The 18,214-nt window shown below is 45.4% G+C and overlaps 1 protein-coding gene across 12 annotated transcripts in view; it reads right to left on the reverse strand.

The window, feature by feature from the left end:
- Positions 1 to 18,214, reverse strand: part of celf2 (cugbp, Elav-like family member 2) — a 155,772-nt gene that overhangs the window by 77,084 nt on the left and 60,474 nt on the right. The window lies entirely within an intron of this gene.

The raw sequence follows: 18,214 nt of genomic DNA on the forward strand, positions 1-18,214 counted from the left end.
TCACTACATCTACACAAATCTCAGCTTCTTGTATAACCCACTGCAAGAAGGTCAAAAAAAAAAAAAAACCCAACATTTCCTGGCATTACACGTTTAGTTCAAATGATTTCCAACATTTACCTTTATGTGACATTTGCTGTTTCAAGATTACAATTACCGTTAGCTCAGGGGTTGCAGGAATCCATTAAATTGTCAACGGGCGTTCTGACAAGATGATGAGCTTAAGAAACAAGATATTCACAGAAAGGAATAAGGAGAAGACGAAGAAGAAGAGGAAGTCACTGCGGTCTGCTTAAGATGCAGAACATCTGTAGCACATCCTCGCTCTTTTCCAGGAAGACGGCAGAAATCAGATCCTCCTCCTGCCCCCCTCCTTCCCTCTCTCCTTCCCTTCCATCTTCTCAACCAGGTTATTGTTGAGACCCGGAGCTCCTGTCAGCTCCCACCAGCTCTTGCTTCTAAATGGCAGAGGCAACCCTCTTACATGAGCAGCCACTGCTAAAAGCATGTCATTTTCTCCTGCTAATGTCAAGTGGGAACAGATCAGAACAGGCAGCGTTTGGGGGGGGGGGGGTTAATAACACCGCACGCTCTCCTCAAGCGGATGTCCTCGGTGCTCGCGCTCACGTGAGCTCCAACTTCATTCGTGACCTTCGACCATGTCGGCGGCGTGGTAGTCCCCCGGGTCAGCCTGCTATCTGGCTTTGTTCGCATGCCACCGTGATGGGGGGGGTCCGTTACGTCACCGCTGACGTCCTCCAATTGATCTGTACATTAGCAGGAATCGTGTCAGCTTGATTGGCCGATTCAGAAATGTTTCTCTGCAATCACAACCGATTCTCCAGATGAGCGTACGCACGGATGCAACAGCAGGCAAACATACGGCTCGGGAAAGGCGACACAAATACACAAACCAACGACGCGGTCAGAGCGAATGACAACAAAAACCACACAGCTGACGCCATCTACATGTTTCCCCAGACTCATTTTACAGCAGCAATACTAATGCTAATGGTTGAAGTCTATGGGAAATGCCCCTCTCTTGCCGCTATATATTAGCTCTCGTTATCCTGCTGAGTTTATGTCTCGAATTTCAAGTCTTCAATTCAACATGATGTTGATTTTTTAAAAATTCTCCTTCCTTCTTTTCACTTTAAAGAAACACAATCGTGGCACATGGTCGTCCACATCCTTTATGCTGATGAGAGAAATGAACCCAGATTCCCAGAGTGCTTTGCTGGGCCGCCTCTAAAAGCGTCTGGGGCTGTTTCATCCATAACCAACAGAGCCATCAGCGGGAGAAGCAGCGTCTCTGTATTCCACTCATGCCCCCCTCCTCTCCACTGCAGAGGCTAGAGGTCCATACACACTGTGGATACACTCATTACCTTGCCACTTGGATGCCAGACCTCCATTCACCCCAATGACACACACACACACACACACACACACAAAGACACCCACACACCACAAGCCGCCTTGATTAATCATCTCTTTTTAAAGTCTCCCTGTTTCACAGAGCCCGACGACCACGTTCCCTGCAGGATGCAACACGCTGGGTGAAAGAAACGTGATCCTGATTTTGATTGGTACCTTCCCGGCTCGACACTGCAGCAGGGCAGCTCAAATTATTTGACCCCGCCTCGTTGGTTCACAATGCTGTTGGCCAAGCACGGGTTTCTTTGTGGAGACTTGATCAAAACACGTTTTCGGTCAACTAACGGCTCACCGCGGGGGGCGTTCTCGGGCGGAGAAGTGCAAATATGTAGCCAATCAAAGGTGGAAAATCATAAAAGGGTCATGTGTATGAATAATTTCTTATATTTGAGCATCTTAAAAATAAAAATTAGACCCACTGCTGCTGAGCAGAACAGCAGGGGAGCGTGCCGCGGCGCCTGAGCTCGGATTACGTTTCCTCTTTTCTCGCCATTTCATCCTATTTGAGAAAAAGGCTGGAGGTTGCAGACATTCATTATTTTTCAAAACACATTGAACATTTGTCATCTGCACATTCCAGATCTGAAAGAATTAGTTTTTCTTATTCTCAAAGCTACCAGGTGATTGCCGTTACTGTTGGCAACCTTCAGGTAAACAAGGTGGGAGGTCAAACGAAGACATGCCTCGGCGGCTTATATGCAGTAAAATAATAATCCAAATGTCAAAATTTAAATGGGCGTGACGGGCCATCTGACCCTTTCCCACTGATTCCACTGGTATTAAATTAGTGACTGAATAACTGAGCTTAAAGAATTTTCGCTCCAGGTTTTCCCAACCGAGTGAGTTTTACTTGAACGTATGACTTCCAGCTGTGAAGGAGAATAAAAAAAAAAAAAAAAAAAAGATGTCCTCATATCCCTGCTGCTGTCACAGCTTCCTGGGAGTCGCTCTATTATCCGCTGTCTCTCCACACTTTGTTCAAATTCACATATTTATTCTGAAAGGTGCATTTATTTCTGTACGCAGATCCACATTTTTAATCGGTGCTGAAAAATTCATACATTTCTTTTCTTATTAACGAGCCATTTGAGCTGTTTAATAAAACAAAGAAACTCTTTTGTCTTTTATCGTCTTTGGGTTTGAACTGTTTGTGTTGGAACTCATCATCAGCAGTTATACGGAGTAAATGACTAATCAAACCTAATCAATGAGTGACTCTGTATTGATGGCGTCGCACTGGACTGGGATCGATGCCGATTCTAATCTCATTAGGTGGATCACTTTCAGAGCTGGGGCATTTTGGGGGACTTGTACTGTGTGTCGTCCTTTCCATAGCAAACATACAAGCAGCTTCTTATTTGTTTTTCCTTCAGTCTAGGGACGCTGTGACATCACTGGGGGGCGTGGCTTCAGGTGGACGATGCATTTAGATCAGTGTTTTCCTGTTACTCGATTAGGAAATCATCTTTTTACGGCAGCTCAGTACGGAAGAAACGAGCACAAGTGAGTTTCTTTCCTTTTATCGCCTCTCCTCTTTTCTTCTCTTCATCTTGTTGAGACCATTACGGCTTAACGGGGGCCCAGCTAGCATGGGTTAAATACACATAACCTCGCACTGGTGGGTGGGAGGGCGAGCGGCAAGAGGAGGACGCAGGCATCCCTGAAAAGCGCACACAGACACACACAGCTGCAGCTTTAAGAGCAGTGATTGCTGTAATAGCTCTACAGAGGGGAGAAAAAAGACAAGAGAGGGAATGAAAAGAAGTGAGAGAAGAAAGAGCTGATGGATGGGTTTGCTTTCCAGGTCACTTAGCCCCACCCCCCTCGCCTGTGTCAGACCCTCTCCCCAGGGTCACTATTACTGGGCACGCACAAACACACAAAGCAGTGTAACATGGAATACAAGAAGAGAGACAGGTTGTACCACAATGGGCAGCATCGATTTTACAATATAAACTAATGAAGCAGACCAAACTCAATACACACACACACACACACACCTTGTAAACACATACCGACACCGTCCCTTTGTTCCTTTTCAATGGCCATACTGTAATTGCTGATGTGAAGATGAGTGTGTACATTACCGAAACACAAACCAATTATGGTCGCACTGCAGCCATTCTGTGTCTCACAAACAAAAATGCATGAACACACAACTTCTCAGGCCTTTTCTGAGAGTGCGAGGGGGAGAGGGAAGGAGAGAGTGATCCCCCGAGGCAGCGTCTCTCCTCTCTCCTCCTCCTCTCTTTATTTCCTCGGTGACAGCTGTCATCCTGTCAGGCCGATGGCAGCAATGGCAGATCCAGCAGGGCTGCTGGATCTGCCATTGTGTCTGCGCACACACACACACACACACACACACACTCAAACTTAACAGGCTGTAGATCCAGCTCACAAACCGCTAGTCGGCTCAACTAGACCGTCTCTGCAAACACGGAAACGCTGAATTCTGCAGCTCTGAGGCCAAACTAGCAGAACTCACTCACTTCCTCCAAAAAGGAAACAAACAACATCTGCCAGGAAGTAAAATGACACATTAAAAAAAACAACTAAAAACTATTTTCTTCTCTGAAGTAGTTTCATTAGCTTAGCGTAGCACTTAGACTTGAGGCTGTAACTTTGATAACACCCATTGTGCGTATTGTTAGGGGGAAGTATGAGGTTAGCTATGGTCTGCAAAACAGAACCAACAGTGCTTAAAGCAGCTTCCTTTAGCAGTCCAATCTGCTGCTGTTTTGAAGTGACAATTTTCCGATTTGATCAGTTCAAGAAGACGCCTTCGTGCTGCGTATCTGAACGGGACAACCCCCCCGTCCCAGACTCTGTTTACTCATTACTGGGACATGCAACTCAAATATGAGGTGTTGGCAGCTTCAGTCCACAATTATCTGCGCTGGCTTTTCGCAGCACATGCTGATGCAATTCTGGTCTGTAATTCAACACCAGGCCGACACAACCTGCTGCTCAGACACATTCAAGTCATGTACGCATCCACTGCAGCATGCCAGACACATCACAGCGACTCCCCACAGCACGCAGTGACCCACTGATGTATCGCTGCATTTCAAATCTGCCGTTTTGGATACACGTTACTCTGCCGTGCCCGGCTGGAAGGACGCCTCCATCAGGACACACACCTGCTTCCTCCAGCTTGTGAAATGTGAGATTTCGCATCTTTTTGTCGCTTGAATTTTAATCTTTCAGCGTCAGAAAAGCCAGAAATGTCACATTTGCCTTGTAATTGAGTTTTTCTTGATTAATTAAAAAAAACAACAACAACAACAGAAGAGCCCATAAAGGAACTCATCACTGTTTAATAATACGTTTCATTGATGTTTCAGTTCAGCTCATCCCATAAAGTGTACTTTATAGTTTCATATTTGCATTTTATTTACCATCGGGAAAAGAAAACAGGAAATGAGTCACACCCTCAGCGGCCGTTTCCTCCGCTCCGAATGTATACGGCCCAGTATAGGACTTTAAATATCATGACAAACGTGCAATGAAAAACACAACAAATGCCCATATAAGTAAATTCTCACACAGAAAAATACACACAGACACACACAGCCAGAGACTGTTTGGCAAATGGCACCTGGTCGGAAAATGTAATTGCTTGAACTTTAGAGAAGCGACTGCAGCTTCTGAAATACCCACAGGAACCATCAGACTAGTGTTTTACAGCACACAAACACACATATGCAGTACACAAACTCGCACACACAAAACCATGAACCTCCCTTTCAGCAAGTGCAGTACTTAAAGTAGTAATAACTGCTCTGGCTGTTAGGGTGAAGAGGGAGAGGAAGGAGGGAGGAGAGAGCATGAAGAGGAAACCGACGCAGGGAGGGGGGGAACAGGAGGAAGAACAAGCGCCGCTTTAATCTCCATCAGTCAGAGTTTTATTTTTCCCGAGCTCTGCAGCACGGCTTTGAGGAAACGAGCTGTGGGCATTGATAATTCTGCAAACTGCGATCTACGTTTGAGTGTCTTATAATCGCTCCCTGTGACGATGTTTTGCTGCCGATTTCACACATGAAAGAATTCTTTTACTGGCACGCCAGGGCTCCGGGGGAAGTTTGCTAAAGCAATGAAACAATCGCAGATGATGTCATAGTGACCTCATCTACGCTTCAATGCTACTTGGCTAACAAACAGCTAAAATTTGGAGATTTAGCTGCAAATAACGCTGAGCATGTCAAAAATGTCTAAATAAATTAGGTCCCCGTTGGTTTGTGAACATCATTTGGTGAACATCTTGTTGTTTTGTTTTTTTTTTTGTTAAACCAGAAGAAACCACGAGGGCTGGATCTGACCTGCTGGACTGTATCCTGATCTTCAGACTGCTGTACTGCTGCAGACCTTAAACCACACACACCATAAATCAAGTGAGAGGAATGAACAATTTTCCCATAGAATTCAATACCATCTATAGCTGGAATGTAGCTTTAAGTACTTTAGCATTGGTTTCACTTCTCAGACTCTGATTTGAGGTCAATTTTCATAAAATGGCTGGGTTTCTTTTACACGTTTTTCTGCCTTGACTGCTGCAGACGACAATAAAGGAGCGAGCCATAAACGTTCCACATGTACAAAATGCAGCAGCCTGTTATTCCTCCTCTGCTGCTTCATCGCAACTTGGCTGTGTAATAATTTGGTTAAACGCACTCATTTAAAAACACAAAGCTGAAATAGTAAGTAATGAAGCTCCTGAAGCAGATTTTAGCACAAGGGCCCCAAGTCGGAGGCTGTGAAGCCAGGTAGTAAAACACCTTAAGGCTCTTACCCTGTTAGCTGATATTATGATTCAGCCGTGTATATTCCCAAACTCATTTTCAATTAAATTGGCACACAACCAGCTGAAACACGGCACACCTGGAGCTTTGAGAGGTCCCTGAAGTCTGCTTGGTAATCCAGCCCTGGTTATGACTGCATGCGAGAAACACGTTCATGACAGCGATGATAAAAGCCTCTGGATTGAGTCTTTTATTTTTATTATTATTGTAAAGTGAAAAATAAATAAATAAGTAAATGAACAAAAAAAACTGCAACTGGAGAAAGACACAAATAAATGCTTTCAAGAATTTGCAAAGATTTATCCCCCCCCAAAAAATTTTAAATAATCCATCATTCCAATATGCAATTATACACAATTACAGGTGCAATATATCTCTACATGATAATGATCTGGTGACTGTCGTGTCTGTTAATGCAACACAAAAACAGTCCGACTGGGTTTGAAGCTCAGTCCATCAAGCAACCATTACAGACAGATTACACATGAATCACCATCTGGGGGATTTATAAACCGTAAATCCAAGGCTATTTGAAAAATGGCCAGGCTTTTGTATATATACAGTGTGTGTGTGTGTGTGTGTGTGTGTGTGCGGCCTCTGGGCACATTGTGATGTCGTTTTGGACGGCTGCCCTCATTCTGATGTCCCTATCGACTCTCTGGCCTACATGTCCGAGTACAGGCCTGTTTTCCACTGCAGGTCGATACAGACGCAGTGCTGAGGGGACAGCCCAAGGCTTACTCACAAACACACAAACACACACACACGCACAGACACACACAGATGGTTGCACTTAAACACTTACAAAAAAACCCCAAAACAAAACACAATAGAATCCCCGCGGTCCGAGCAGCCAGCGTGTTCCTCGAAACACTGACGGAGCAGGCGAGGGATTAATGTTTGTTCTGTGTTCTGATGGGATTTCCAGATTAGTGTTTTAATTCAGACGTGCGATACGTTCAGTTATTACGGGTCAGCTGCTGTTGGTTTGTGAAGCCGATCGTCTCCAAACAACATTTTATAATCGTGTTTTCAGCATTAGAGATTTTATATAACCAAAAAAAAAAAAAAAAAAAAAAAAAGTCCAGTCCAAGTCCAGGTCTAAGTCTCAAAGGTCTCAGTCCACAAAGAAATGCTCACAGCCTGGATTCAGAAACTGAGCCTTTAAAACCAGCCGTCAGGACTTCCTGAACTTTGTGATGTCACAAAAAAGTAGCCACGCCCTCACACAAAAAACACACATCTGCCAGCATTTAAGTTGCTTCCATGTTCCTGTTATCAGTTTATAAATATTTTCATTTCTGGTGCTAACAAAACAACACATTATGACTAAAACATATTCATCATATGGCGTTGAAGACAAAAAGGGTGAAAAAAGAACAGAAGCCATAAAAAACAAACAAACAAACAAACAAAAAAAAGATGGACTTTTAACAGCGAGGGTTTTCCCCTTTAAAACATTTTTTTTTGTTTGTTTTGTTTAAAAGCAGAATAATTGTGGTTTCTCAAATGATCAAAATTAATATGTGTAAATGATGAGAACCATCACAATATTTGGCAAATTACCTGTTATTATCGCATCAGCTGTGTCTGCTGTTTTAGCAGCAGCTTTTATTCAGTTCAGCAGGTACAGACGGCTGCAGCCTGGAGGGGAGGGAGGAAGGAAGGAAGGAAGGAAGGAAGGAAGGAAGGAAGGAAGGAGTGGAGGGAGAAACTCTCCACCCGGGCAGCATTTAGTGCTCAGCTTCCAGGACGACAGTCGATGGCTAAGTTGAGTTTAAATCATCATGTCTGGCACAGAAAAAACTGCTTCATATATAGATATATATATAAAAGTTGCACCTCCAAAATACACCTTCAAACTGTCAGGGGGAAAATAAAATGGCACTGTTTGATGACCGTGTATTTTTCATTTCATCCAATAAGATTTTCAAAGGCTCTCAAAAGTCCAACGGTCGTAGAACTTTCTGAGCATGAAAGACTGAAGGAAAAAGACCCCCCCCCCCCATACACACACCCACCTCTTTCACTAACATTTTTGGGCTTGTAATCATGTTTGTTTGAGCAGCTAAATAATACATTTCAAGCAACCACGCTCTGCAGGTTTGGCATTTTGGGCCGAACCAAACCAGCCAAGTTATCACTGGGCGACATCTTAGCGCCGCTTCGGCCTGCCCTTCCTTTGAAGTGCACATCAGATGGCTGTTTTCAATTATACAAATTAGTCTGACTTAAAAAGAGGAAGATGGGGAGGCGGTGGAGGGGTTGGAGTGGAGGTGGGGGGGTTGATCACGCACTAATCCAAACGCGCACAGAGATCACACGCCGAACGGCAGACATCCCGAGCGGGAAATGGTCTGGGACATTGTAAAATAGATCTATGCTGAAGGAAATGAGCCAAACAGACGAGATTGCCACTCTGCTCCTTTAAGGTTCTTTCCCGTCTGCGTTAATGTCTTTCCAGCGGCGCCTTCGGTTTTTCGCCTCTGCCAAAGCCATCGAGCCGGTTTGATCAGCGGCAGCTTGGAGGAATGAAGCCGCGTTAGCCGCAGTAAACCTCCTCTCTTCCCTCCCTCGTTCGCCTCATATATCGGCTGAGAGGCCATTCTCCTCTCCCCTGCCTTGTGGCGGCTTATTACAGAATACAGGAAAAGACTCTGTGGAGATGTACATGCATGCACGGATGAGCAGCTACACTCGCGCTTTGCAGCATCTATCCAAGGGAAGCCAAAGCCCGAAAATGCACCAGATGTTTGCGTTTCATCTGCAGGGGAATGGCTTCACTCTTCTTTTTCATCCTCTTGCTGCCTCTCCCCGCCGCTGAAAAGGCTTAGGCCAACAAGAATCAATGGCTCAAAAGACACCTCGTGTTTCGGCCTCTCAGTGGCAAATTACAGTGCCCTCGCCAAAGTGGTGGCGTTTGAAGGAGGAGTGCCACTCTGTTTTCTCACTACTTTGAAAAGGGACTCAGCTGCTCGGGAGGGGAAGTGAGAATCAGATGTTGGGTTTCGCGAGGCCATCGTCGTCAATGCGCCGCTCCGACTTCAATCAAACTCTGCATTGTGTGAAACGGCTGTCACACTCACCTATGCCGACGAAAGCGACGCACACGTACGCACACATCCAGGCCGCGGATGCTAACGCACGCGGTTCCGAACCCCCGCAAACACTAAAAGGAGTCACAAATTGCTGAACTCAATCATCCGGTGCGGTTTAGCAGACACACTAGCTCTGTATATGAGATTAAAAGAAGAAGAAGAAAAAAAGGTAACTAGAGGAGACAGAATTGGTTTCTTTCATCCTCTGCTGATGTATTATGGCCGACTGTTTATTCAAACCTTCATCAAAACATCAGAAATGCATTACGCGCTCCCGGAGGTGGCTGATGCTAAAAAAATGTTTACTTTATAAAGTGCTCTCTCTGCCTATGGTTCCCCCGGCAGCGGCAGCAACAGCAGCAATGGTGTCATTACATACAGTGTCCTCTCTGCACCCACACACTTTACTGTCCCATCACCGGTCACATGACACCAGGCATACAGGGGACGTACATATGTCCAGCTCAGCGTGTCGCATGGCATCGAACAGCCGAGGCGTGTCTAAAGTGGTGCAGGGCGGTCAAATACATATCCAGAGAGCAACGCCGATGCTGGAAATGAGGCCTGACGTTATAAAATCTTATCAAAGTCTTCGTTTTAGTGCAATTAGCACGTAGTGCACTAAATCCAGGAGCCTGGAGAAGCGTCTGAAGCTGAATCTTCAGTTTAAATCGTTTAAAAATATTCTTTGGAACGATTGAGGAGGTTAAATTCACACTCTCTCTCCACAAAATACTGAATCGGTTCCTTTATCATCAGGCCAAAAAGCTGCGTTCTAGCTGTACTTGAGTTTTGGAGGTCAAAATAACAACCCCCACCCCAAAACATATCTCCTTCCCACCAGCCTCTGCACTTTTTTTTTTTCATTTTTTTTGCCATGAAATTGGCCAATTTGACAGATACTGAATATCTGCAGAAAATATCAGAAGTCAGCAGCTTCGATTTGAAACACCCCGTGTCAGTTTCTGCCTTTAAGAGTCCATTGAACCTTTGGGCGGTAGGTAAATGGTTCATGGGGGGAAGCGGGTGAGGAGGCGGGGTGAGAGGATGGTGGGGGAGATGAAGCCAATTGGATTTCAGCAGGATGTCGGAGCGGAAGCCTGGCCCGAAGTATGAGGGGGGGGCGAATTCTGTGGCATGAAGCGGGGGATAAATTAAAAAATGGAAATGTGGGCTGAATGGATGGATTGGATGAAGCGCAGATAGTTGGCGGTTTAAATGGATGATTGGTGGCATGGGCGCTGTGCGTCAGTGTGTGTGTGTGTTCTCCAGAGGTGCAGATTAGATCACCGTTATGACTGCACAAGGCCTCAGGACACAGCAGATAAACATCAACAGATAACCTACACATTTATTCCCACCTCTGCACCGTCCTCTCCTCTCACTCGTACTTCCATTCACCTATTTCACCAATTCCTCTTCTGTTTTTTTTTTTTTTTTGGTCTCCTCTATTTTAACTCCAGCCCTCGTTCCTCCCCTGCCCTCTCTAACTACATCTAAGAGTCCCGGGGCGGTGCACTAGATCACGCTTCTCAATAAACCCGTCAAGCTCTCCTCTACACCCGCTAACCCATCTCCCCTTAGCTTTCCCAAACACAATAATAGCGACTCTGAACGCCCCTCCCGACAATACCCCTATCGATCACTTCGCTATCTGGAACACACACATCTATCACTGCCGGGGAGTTTACTGCAGGCTCTGTGCCAACTCAACGCCCTAATGCTCTGCTCTCTGTAGCTTTTGCAAATGTTTTCATGCCACAGACCCGCAAATCGACAGACTAAAGGCCCCAAAGATTCCAATTTGATAATGTCGGCCCAGGAAACAATGCAAGTGGAGCTTATTTGTTGTTTCTGATTTGGCTTTATTGTCTACACCTGCACATAAGGTCACTAAAACAGTAGAGAAAAAGCTATTAGAGCTGCACCGACGGAATAAACTGTTTTTCTTTCGTGTCAAGGGAGAGTCTGGTTGGCTTCAGTCCGTTCTAACAGCTCGGTGACATCAATTTGAGCATTTGTGTCCGTGTTAATGCTCATTCTGCCCCAAATCGGGTGCACCAGGTTTGCTTGGCCTGTGGGGCAATGACATGCATGGTTGGTTTCCTGATTCAGATTGATCGGGTGGGCTGATATTGGCCCACAGCTGGGCAGAGTACAGGTCTGATTATTAAAAAGAATTGGCCCACGTTGATACCTCCAACAAGCTAAAACGGGACTATCAGCCCTGTTGGCTGAAGGCTAGGCGCTAACATGTGGCGCGGTGTTAAAGGTACAACTTGGGGTTGATTGATGGCGGTTTAAAACTTCATCCACAGTTCTCAGATCAAAATTCCTGTCTTGGATCTCCCACATCAAACTCGCAGCGTTTGTTTGGATACTTTTCAGGGAACATTGGATTGAGCCCAACAGCTGGTGCAGTGTCACATTTGATGTTTTTCAAATGACCTCCCGTCTCCGCCAGCAGCACGACCACTACAGACGACTTATGGATGATTTCAGGATGCACGTCGACGCAGAGTGACCACCGCGCTCCACCTGTTTATGCTTCAGAACTCCTGCGCTGGTGTTTGGTGAGGAGAGAGTAAACGGAGAGGTAACTGTTGAGGTGGTGGAAAAGAAGGAAAAAAAAAAAGCTTTAACAGAGAGATTGTGCAGAGCTGGACTCCACAGGGAGGAAAGAGGCAGGTCGGGCAGAGACGAGCTGCAGCTCTCTGACATCCTGTTTGTGCCCCCCATCCTCCCCTTTGCATTACAATTCATTCTCTGCGCTAGTCAAGGTTAGACCTGACAGCTCTGCAACTGTGTATGGATGTGTGTGTCTGTGAGTGTGTGCGAGAGCTCACGTGTGCGTTTTGCAGCGCCCATATAAAACAGATGGGGGAGATGGAAATGAAGAGAGTCAGACTGCGAAGGAGAGACCAGACAGAGAGATTTATGGGTAGGAAGTGCAGTCCCTGCTCTGCTGGTGAGACTTTAACACCTGAAGGTTTTGGGCGGAAAACCCAGATTAATCCCTCATGCATGGCTGGAGGTTTGATTCCTATTCAGATTCCATTATAAGGTCAGGCCAGGAGGTTTTTGGAGGCTAATGGACTATCATAATTGTATTTTTTTATGTCTTTAACTTGAATATTTCATCACTAAGAAAAAAGGAGTAACTGACATCAGTACCTGGCTGTGACTGAAACGCAGCTGAAGCAAAATGAAGAACCTTTTGACCCAGAATCCAAAGGATTATAACATTTTTCTTGAGCGCGGCGAGCAGCACAGACTGAGACTGAGAATCAAAAATTTTATTCCACAAAGAGGGGCGTTGGTTATTGGCCGGCTCTATCAGCGGTAATTATAGTCTGTCCACTCCTGATACACGTTTACACTCCCATTTTAAAGGTTAAACAAGGAAGACATGACGCGTTAATGGACAGATTGACCTCATAAAAATCCCTTTCTCTATCATAAATATAATAAAGTGCCAGGTCCAGGTCCTAGAAGTGGCAGGTTTTCATTTCAAACACTACAGTTGATTGAAATTACCCCCTTATTCCCTCCGCCAGCATTTAAAGATAAGTTAAGAGAAGTAATGCATCATCTTTCACAATAAATTACAGCCTTGCTGCCACCTCGCTGATACCACACATGACAACAATTCCACCTGCCGCCCAGCAAGCCATCAAAAACGATTACATTCGCTGCTCTAAATTTCCAGTGTCTGCTACGTGTTTCGTGGCAAACATCCTGTTGTGAGCAGGAAGTGATATGATTCATAAAAGCGATTTTCTTTTGAATAAGCAGCAGCAGAACTGGATCGTTAGCATATGCATGAGCAGGCACAGAAATAAGTGCCACCTAGTTGAACCTAATCAACCATAAATCCAAGAGGGAAAAAAAAAAAAGAAAATAAAGAAACAAGACTTCACAAAACTGGTCACGCTGTTTGTTTGACAAGTGAAAGCTGCAGCAGAAAGGAACCAATTAGCACTGAGAGGCAAAACAAAGTCAAACAATAAGGACGTGCAGGATTATCTCTTTAAAAAGCAAAAACAGCTGCCAAAGTGGCCGGAATGAACAAACCCGGCGTTGTGATTTATGATTTGTGCTGCCGGAGCCGCTCTGCAGGCTGATAACAGGTGGTGCTGCCCTTTCTGTGCCCTTTGACTGCCATGTGATCGGAGCCTCTGAGTGTCGGTGCAGTCGAATGTCACCGGGCCGGCTCTCACGTGGTGCCACGGCCACACTCGTGCAAGCTGAACCGGCGCCGACAGCCGCGTGCAGGAGCCAGGAATGAGAAAGCCAGAGGTGACAAGAAAGGGTGAATACTGGGAATAGAGACGACGGCACGCCCTGGGAATCCTCCTCCTCTTAATGCCACAATGCAAATGATGTCAGAGGTAAATAAAGATGTCTGACGCTGAAATGTCAATAAAATCCAGATAAAACGTACGTGGCCAACCCTCTGCTTCGCGCTGAAATGTCAGTTTATCTGTGCGGCGAGATCATTTTTGAAGACGTGCCAAATCTGTCGAGGAGATCAACACAGGTGGCAGCATTCAACAGGTGGAAGCTTTGCTTGCTTGAAGAGGAATGAGGGGTGGATGTCACCCGCTCTGCACTCTGTCCGGATTGTGTGTCAATCACACAGTAGTCCCGCCCCCTAATCCATCCACTGATTCCTGAGTCCATCGCTCACTCTCTGACAACTCTTTCAGCTGAACGAGCGCCTCAGTCTACGAATGTTGCACCTAATCCCAAATTTCTCTCCTTCTCCACAATAATGAGCTCCTCTCAGACTCAAGAGTTGACAGAGGTAAAGCATTTAACACGCTTGAATGGAGAAAGAGGGAGAGAGTGGGAGTGCAGAAGAGGGAGGAAAAAAAAAATAAAAGCGAGAGGAAGCTACGGGGCCAAAGAGGGATAAAACGAGGGATGGAGGGAGAAGAAGGGGTAGAAAAAATCCACTGAGACATGCATGAGGTAAGCTCTCCCTCTGGCAAGGAAGGGTAATGGTACAAACGCAGTGGCTGACTATTGAGAGAGTCAGGGAGAAAGAAAGGAGGGAAAGAAGAAGAGGAAGAGGAAGAGGAAGAGGAAGAGGAAGAGGAAGGGTGGTGCAGGAGAGAGATACAGTATACATACAAACTGAGAGAGGAAGAGATCATCATTGTGTTCTCTCAGTCTCTTAAGATTCAGTTATTTTTCTGCCCATTACTACAGCCCAGGGACATGATGTGAACAACTTAGAGCGCGTGTGTGTGTGTGCGTGTGTGCGTCACGTGGTGTGTATTCTGTGTATTTATGTGGGTGGAAATGTGTGTATGCTGCAGTGAAAGCATGTGTATGCTTCATTCGTTTCAAGGCCCAGTGATGAAATAATCCTCTGAGAAAACAGAAGACTCACACACTCACACACAGACACACACAACAAATACTTTCTTTGCACAGCTCAATTCATAAGGTAAAGTGTGTGTGTGTGTGTCTTTGTGTGCTTGACTTACATGAGCAAACCAATGAGCTAGAGACTAACATAATAACACACAGTGGAAACAAGAGTCAAAATCAAGTCATCGGCAAAACTGCACCGAGATAAAATGGATCAAACAGAAGAGCTGAAGGAGACCACTTCTCTGCAGCATGGCTGACGAGACGGTCACCTGCGGCGGTCCTCAGGTGGACACCTTGTCCCACAGCAGAAGGCAGCAGACGCCAGCTGCTTTGTGTGCGTCTAAATGGGCAGGAGATTTACTTTGAAAGGATGGACTGGATGAGCTGGCTGTTTATTAGCATCCTTTTCTGAGCTAAATAAGCTGATGTTAGCATCCATCATTGTAGAAAAAAACAAACAAACAAACAAACAAAAAAAAAAGACCCCGTCATTCGTTCGCGGCCACGCCCCCGCCTGTACACACTCGTCCAACGCATCCACATCAGAACACGCAACCGTGATACATCACCACCTACACACAGCGGTGTCAGCCACAGACAACTGCTCCTGAGCCCCGGCAGAGCAAAGACATTCATCATTATGACAACACAAACACACACACACACAAGTTGGGAGAAAACAACATAAAACGACGTCGCAGCCGCTGATGCGTGAAGATGACTCCATCACGTCGTATATCACACATACTGTACGCGTTTCCCGCCTAAATAACGATATTACGGACAAAAACAGTCATAACGGGAATGACAGAGAAGCTTCCTCCACCGCTGCTGATTCGTCTTGTGTGTGTCATCCTTACATGAAGGAATGAAAAGGCCTCTCTGGAAGATAACACCTCCATTATTTTTTTTTTCCCTCCTCTCCCCATCAGATAAGACACAATTCAAAACCGACCTGCAGCCTGTCCGGGGAGTCTTGTGCTGTCAAACTGTCGCTCAAACCTTTTACCCCCGTAAATCTCCCCTAGTCTGCCCGTGCCAATTCTCACGCTCCTTCTCTTCCTCTTCGTCCTCCTCTCACCAATCCGACGCTCCGCACTGTTCTCCACCTCCTTCCGGTGGTTAACATGCAGTTTTGGTTTGATTACATGCTTCATCAGCAATTGATCAATACGGAATTGACCGTCTGTGTGAAGCTCTTAACCCTAAATTGATCCGTATCAGACCCACAAGGATCGCGGAAGAACTGTTAGTGGTGACTGGAGACAGAAACGGCAGAATTATAGATCGCTTTTGTTTTTCTCATGTCAAAAGATATTTAAGTCTGGGAATGCATACGAGTAATCCATCCAATTCCAATGAGCAGTATGACTCTGTCAGCTTCCACAGGCTGCTTCCTCCCAGACTGCAAAATGAAACTCCCAGCCCAGGTCTGGCCCGGATGCTTCCACATCTGGGTATTCCCGGTGTGGGTGCAGCATCTGAGCCCGACTATGAACCGTGCTGCCTCTCCCTTTAAAACCAAGCGGCACATTTCTAACGAGAACACAAAATTGTCTCTTCGTGATTTGTGTCCCTTCGTGGCTAAAAGCTGCATCCTCGACAACCTCGACGTGTGGATAGACCCTGAAGAACCGTGGAGTCTGGGCCTGAGAACCGGAGGTCCTGCACCATTTTCCCTGATTCTCTCACTTCACCCCCTTTTCATGTTGATAGAACTGGATAGAGCGAGATTAGGCTGTTAGTTCCACTTAGCTCTCGTATGATTCCAGCTAATATTTGTCAAGTCTGATGCTGTCAGCCGCCGTCAACGTCAACGGGGAAGTCGCTACGAGGCAGAGGAAAAGGGGACCGACGCGCAGACACGCTTGCATACAGAGGAGCGATCGCTTGTGAAGGATGCTGTGTTAGAGGACCAGCGTGTGAATTACGCCAGGAAAGAGTGTCGTTAAGCGAGAGGATCACCAGGAGCTAAACGGCCGGCGCTCAAGAGGCGTGTTCGCGTAAATACAAAGTGTCATCTCCTTAAACGCTGCCTGGTTCAACCTGTCCGCCTCCTCGCCGGCTGGGTGAGAGGCCTGTCTGACGCCGGCGACACATTATTCATATATACTTCACGACTGCTAGAGCGAGACGCACCAGAGGAAGAGAGCGAAACACGCTTCCTCATCCACCCCCGCTGCCTTGGACACGGCGTCCACGCCATCAGAGCTGATGACACTGATTAATGAGAAAACCGTCCCGGCGCTAGAGCTTCTGGGTAACAGACTAGCAGGAGAGTCAATGAGGGAGTAAAGAGCACGTCCCCGTCTCGTATTAATACAGATGAATTTTTTTCACTCGTCTCAACTTTTTGTGGATGAAACTGAATCGATGATCATTTGACTGTTTCATTTCTTTAGGTTAAGGTTAAGTATTAAATATTATCGTGATGTTGGGAAAACTCCTGCAGCTACCAATGAGACTCGTGAGGTATTTTCCATAATATCTCTCTCTCCTTATATGTATATATATATATATATTTCCAGTGACTCACACTCCCTCCACACTTAACTACGAGCCTCATTAGCCCTAATTGCCGGGTTTCTATTGACTCTTTTTTACCAGCTTACTTTTTAAAATGTGATTTTTTGTATTGATGCAGATTATTACAAATAGAATGCTTTTTTTTTTTATCTGAGATGTGTTTGAGAATTTTTAAACGATATCCTCATCCTGACTTATATTTAGAGACAAATTATAGGCTTCATTTCTGTAGCATTTTCACGGTTTAATGCATAATTGGTGGGTTTACAATGAAACCAGTAATCAATCAACATTTACTGAGTTGTGAATGTGAGTTATGACTTCATTTATAATTAAAAAAATAAGTTACATTTGGATCAGTCTGACTATTTAACCGGAGATTTGCTGCTTTGCTCATCGATTCTCACTCTCCATTTTTACTAGAGTCACATCTCCATGTCGGACGCTCCTATTGGCTCCGGTGGGTGATGTCACAGCCAACCAGAGGCTGGGCTGTCAAAGTTTACTGTGTTGACAGAATAAAGATAATCTGATATTTTGAGCTGATTTTTCATCATTAATGAGCAGAACTACTGATCAGATAAAGAGAGAAACACAGGAGAGCAACTTTTCTTTGGTTATTTTGATTTACAGTTATTATTCAGAAAAAAAAAAGCATCTATTTTATCTCGACAGACTTTATTGGTGGATATATATAGTTATCCGAGGTTGATTCTCAATGTGTGGTGAGATTTTTAAAGATTTTATAGGGGAAAAACGCAAAGCTGTGAAAAGCCAGAAAAGCCTTAATGCTCTAAATGGGCAGGACAGATGTTTCTGCTCCAGCTGCCGCATGATTTCATAAGTTTTGTGGGATTTGTGCTGATTATCCTCAAACTGTTCTGCATTATGAATCTGCCAAATATGGTTTTTCATGACACCTCCCACTCAAACACACACATTTCCACTTGATTGCATGTTGCTGTGTTGTTT

This window comes from Echeneis naucrates, chromosome 23 (assembly GCF_900963305.1).
Source record: "Echeneis naucrates chromosome 23, fEcheNa1.1, whole genome shotgun sequence".
Classification (NCBI taxonomy): domain Eukaryota; kingdom Metazoa; phylum Chordata; class Actinopteri; order Carangiformes; family Echeneidae; genus Echeneis; species Echeneis naucrates.